Source organism: Sinocyclocheilus anshuiensis, unplaced genomic scaffold (genome assembly GCF_001515605.1).
Source record: "Sinocyclocheilus anshuiensis isolate Anshui unplaced genomic scaffold, SAMN03320099.WGS_v1.1 scaffold1032, whole genome shotgun sequence".
In the NCBI taxonomy this organism is placed as follows: Eukaryota; Metazoa; Chordata; class Actinopteri; order Cypriniformes; family Cyprinidae; genus Sinocyclocheilus; species Sinocyclocheilus anshuiensis.
Genome location: NW_015549638.1, coordinates 555,436 through 561,010, shown reverse-complemented (window position 1 = coordinate 561,010; position 5,575 = coordinate 555,436). Strand labels below are relative to the sequence as shown.

General features: G+C 39.3%; 1 pseudogene; it reads right to left on the bottom strand.

Moving 5' to 3' along the window:
* Positions 1 to 4,096: 4,096 nt before the first annotated feature.
* The window catches only part of LOC107659849 (caprin-2-like), a 10,777-nt pseudogene continuing 9,298 nt past the window's right edge, over positions 4,097 to 5,575 (bottom strand).

Here is a 5,575-nt window from a genome sequence, read left to right as displayed (position 1 = left end):
CTGCAGTTCCCTGTAAACTAGCCATCCAGTTGTTTTCAATTTACTAGTTGTTATGAGAAGATGGTTATCAGAGAGATTAAAACAACAGCGTAGGACTGGCAGAATCAGACGCAAATCTTATCGCAACCCTATTGCGGCTTACAGAGTTGATTTCCCGGGCGGAAAATAGGATATTTACCCAGTCCCATCATGCACTGCAGATTGCAACAATGCAAGACACCCTGTAAATGAGTTACACTGGACCTCTGAAAGGGGATTTCCTGCAATGTTATGCTGGGAATTTTATTCTGAACTATTTTGCTTACAGCCTTTCCCTGATAAGGAATGTTTTTGAGAATGTCAGTGCTAAAAGTAATGAAAAATGGAGTGAATACACAATAACACAATGATAAAAGCCAACATGAACTAACTCTAAATGCTGAAGATCCAGTAATCTTAATGTATCATCCACAATGAGCATTTATACAGCAGTATAACATCTCTAAATATTAGAACAATACTAGTCATATCATATGACAAATCTGTCGCCAGTCCAACCCACAACACAAACATATCAGTTGTTGTAAGTGCTTTTCATGGAATATAATTCTAAAATATCCCTTTTCTCGCTCATTATTGCACAGAAGCAAACCACAAAGAGACGTTATGATAGGAAACATATGTAAAACACCACCACAGTTTTGGCAAGTCTGTGGGCACAGTGTTCAGGACTTAAATGCAAAACCGTGACACCAAACTCATGCTGCGTTCAAGTCCTCCTGGGACGTTCGTACTTACGAGTTGACAAGTCGTAATTACGACGTCAGGTGCATTCAAGTCAGTTTAGTCAGCACAAGGTGGCGGTGTACCCTCTTTTAATAAATTACAAGAAAATACAATAGGGTCTGTTAACTCCACTTATAGAAAATGAAGGGCAAAGAATTAGCATCAGGTGTGTTTTGCGTTTTTAATATTTTTCAAACATGCAAATCAAAAGATTTTTCACCTATAGGTGCAAAAATGATAGCATTTTTTTACTTGGATTTTATTAACTAGCTGAGTAACAAGAACATGACCAATTTACGTTTATAGGACAACTAAACTATCAATTTAAACAAAAATTTACCGTCAACTACAGACGTTGCATCCATCGATTTCGCCATGTTTCTCATTGACACGCCCCCAACTTGGAAACTCGGGGCTTAAAGAAAATTTTGAATTTCCCACTGGTAATAATGACTTTGTGGTGGCGTTCATGTGCGTTCAACTCATAAATACGATCTATCCGACATGACTTGAACGCACCATCAGATCAGGGTGCAAATATGCAAATGTCCATTTTCCTGTTTTGCAGACACAAACAGTCAGTTTTTGCAGCTCAAATGTTGTGCATGCATTAGCCTATTGCAAAAACTAATGTTAACAGTACTAATTTTTCAGTCAAAAACAAGTTAAACAGATACCATGTTAATTCACATTTTAATTAAATGTACAATGAGTAATTTATGTTACGATAGACGATTTAGCAGTTGAATTAAAAAAGTCTATAGAATTACACGATTGTCAATATAAATGACTGAAACAGTGACAGGAGTGTCTTGCTAGGACAGGCATTACAACAATGACCCATTTAAATACAGCTGTTGTACAAGATGACTGAATACATGTAAATAATCTCTGCTAATGACACGGTCACCAGCCCTTTTGTTCTCAAACTACACCTAGTTTCTCTCAGGAAGGACATTGTGGCAGATGACAAATCACCAGCATTAAGTTTAAAGGCAGGAGACGGGAAGAAATGACTGTTTAGTCTAAAATGTTTAACAGCTTGTGTGAATACACCATTTAGCTGCTGTCTTCCACAGATAAATGGCTTCCAGGTATTATTTTGAGGTGCTTTTGCAAAAACAAAACAAATTGAAAGCATCATGGTCGACAAGTTAACTTGTTTTTCTCTCTGTCACCAAACCGCTGTTAGAAGTTTTATTGTTGTCTTTTAGTTATGTTAGTAATCTCAGGGATATTACCCCAGAATACGGTGTCTTCCCAGACCGACACTGTCTCAGAATATGACTCATGACTTCAACGTTGTATTTACACTCCAAGACTGTGTTCTCCTTAAAAACAAACCGACAACATTTTTTTAAAGAACAGTTTGTTCAAAGGACACAATGAACAGTACAGTCCGTTTTCCCAAAATCCAGCAAAAAAATCTCCAGACCATGGCATGCAAGAAGACAGCTGACCATCCCAGCCATCCCGGGACCTCGCAGAATTCAGGAGGTGGTGTGTATATGTAAGAAGCAGCGGTAGGTTTACATGGGACATGACCTAATAAAGGGGGGTAAAACTAGGTTTAAGAAAAGGCATTATATGAACAAGTCTGGGCAGCTCAACCACAGACAGTCTTGTCCTACAGTCCAGCTGGAGGTTAAATTTCACTCACCTAAAATTTTGATTTGCTTCCACAACATGCAGATCTAGTCAGACTGAATCATTCTAGACCAACTCAATTGAGCTGACAAAACACACTCCACAGAGAAACATATGTTTGCAAAAGACCAATATACAGCTGTCATGACCACAAAGATCAACATATTACTATAGTAAAGAGACAGTCAGCATGGTACAAGTAATGATATCATGATGAACAGTAATAATAAACATAGTAAACAAATAGTTTGAAGAATGTTAGTAACCAAACAGCTGACTTCCATGAAAGTGGATGCCTACTCAACATTTTTCAAAATATCATCTTTTGTGTTCAACAGATGAAAGAAACTTACACGGGTTTGGAACAGCTTTAGAGTGAGTAAATGACAGAATTTTCATTTTTGGGTCAACTCTTCCTTTAAAAGCTATTAGTACAAGACCCTACACAACCTTGAACACACAGAAATAACATTCACTTAGATTAGAAAGGCATTCACTGAAAGCAAAATGAACAAACTCACTCGGCTGTTAGAGCGGAGCAGTGGAAAGTAAACATTTGTGCATTGTGACATTCATAGCCCATGGCAGGACTTATGTCAGCTTAAGCGATCCAAGTAGAAGCTCTCACGGGAAACGCGTTGAAGGGGTCCTACTGAACGAATTTGGCTGTTTTTCCATTACGCTCAGTACTGAAGCGAGCAATGAGTAGGGCCACAGCGGCCTCTTGTGTTCATCTCAAAACACTCTAAAACAACATGTTCAACGACACGATGCAATGTCTTCTCGATTAAATCAAAGGGAAAAAAACGTGGATTTTAAAGCTTTTTACATGTCAAGGTGACAAATATCATTACTCGCAAGAGACCATCTCTTAAAACATACGGTTCAAATCAGGATTTTTTTTAACTGTATTTTTAAATAAAGTTGTATTATGCAGAACATGCGAAAACATTTAATAAAATTAATATATATTTGTATTGAGAATACATATAAACAGCTATTTTTCTTCAAAAAAAAATTAAAGCACAGAATGCAATTACACAAAATAAATCCGCTGATGTGATGGGAATTATACTTCGCGGTTTAGATCATATTTTTAACGAAGAAAAATGACAAATAAAAATTTAATTCTAAACCTGCATGTGAAAATGTTTTAAGTGAACAAAGTTGAAAAAAAACACCAGTAAAGGTAGTTAAATGTACGCATATATAAAAGGCCCATATACTGCCTTAGATGGACAATCATGAACATTACATAAATCAAGACAGACCAATCTGTGTAAAGCGGTGTACAAGTGGGGCTCAGAACACGCAGACAAACCTCAGTTTCACTCCACCTGATGCATGATGGATGTCTGATTACACCACCATTTTCTTTCCTCCCATTTTCATGCACATTTTATCTGAAAACTTTTTTGTTCCTCATAAAGCAAGCTTGAGAAAACCCTTTCAGCTTTGTCACTGTTGGCAAACTGAGTGCAACGAAGCAACTTCAGGTGAAGAAAATTAGTCCTAATCAACTGAAGACTAAACTTGAGACAAAAAACTAATTCTGTGGTTAAAATTGAAGTGAAAACCTACACTTTCTACTTTAATACTAACCTAAACAGTCGACCAGCTGCTAACCTATTGAGCAAAGAGCATTTTCGCTTTACTTGACGCACAAATGACAAACACAGATGTGAACTGCACATTTTTATTTCAGGCACAAGAGGGAGCAATTTTGGCCTAAACGCCTTCTCGGCAGAGTCGGTGTTCAAGTGATCACTCACAGTATTTTTCACAGACAAACGCACAGATTAACACACATACACCCCAAAACCCCAACAAGGCCACTGATTCCCTTTTTAAAGTGCTCAACATGTCAAGTATTACCAGAAAAAAAAAATCCTCCATTCTTGCAAAGCGATGCATGTGTTCAGCGACCCCCCCCCCAAAAAAAGGCACCATTTTGCAAGCTTTTATGTCGCTGGAAAATCTCTCCATCTCATCTAAAATGAACAGATGAGCATCCAAATACACGGTAAATACTCTCAAATCTGAAAAAATAAAGAAAATATTTTAAATTTACTGATAATAATAGTAATAATAATAAATAATAATAATAAAAAAAACTTTGTAAACTTTCACCAGCAAACATCTTACATTAGCTTTAACACTGACTATGTACTATCAAACATGATCTTTCAAACATGCAATTGCACCATGCGTAACCGAAAGCGCAATAAGCAAAAGTGCAGAGTAACTTTCAAAAAACTGCCCCTTTCTCCCTTTTTGTGCCTATTTCGAGATAGATGTTCAGTCCTGGTACAGCAGGAAACCAGAGAAGGTGCTGTACTTCCAGCTGCTGCCATAGATGGCGCCACGGTGCAGTCGCAGCCACACTTGGTCGCCCTGGAACAGCTGGAGGACAGCGTGATTGCTGGCAGTCTCGTGGTCCGGAGCACCGTCGTTGGCGTACCCGGACACCATCACCTCTTCATTGCGCATGAGGTTGATGTATAGGGGTACGCTGATGGCCAGCTTCAGGATGTGGAAGATGAAGACGTAAGCACCGGCAGCGGGACAGGTGGAGCGTCCGGTGGTCGTGTCGAACATGTCCCCAAGATTGGTGTGCAGCAGGTCAAAAGCGATTGGTTGGTCCAGAGTGCCAGGTGGCGAAGTTTGCCGTGCGGGCGGCAGAGAAGGCCACGCGGAGTTCGGTGAGAGGGTACATGTGTACAGGCATCAGAGTGTGCGGGACCTGGGGCGTGATGGGCACTTCCATTGGCGGGATGGAGGGTGTGTCACTGATTCCTGAGTCGAGCAGAAATGCACCCTCCCGGTCCAGGCTGCTCACCTGAGAGGAGTCACTCCAACCGGCTAAAGAGGCGAGGAGATACAAAGACAAACCACAGAGTTAAGGATGTCACTTTGATGCTTTACAGAGTAGTGCTGTCAAATGATTAATCGCATCCAAAATAAAAGTTTGTTTGCATAATGTGTGTGTTCCGTGTGTGTGTATGTATGTATGTATGTATGTATGTATGTATGCATGTATGTATGTGTGTGCATGTATGTATGTATGTATGTATGTATGTATGTATGTGTGTGTGTATGTATGTATGTATGTATGCATGTATGTGTGTGCATGTATGTATGTATGTATGTGTGTGTGTGTGTG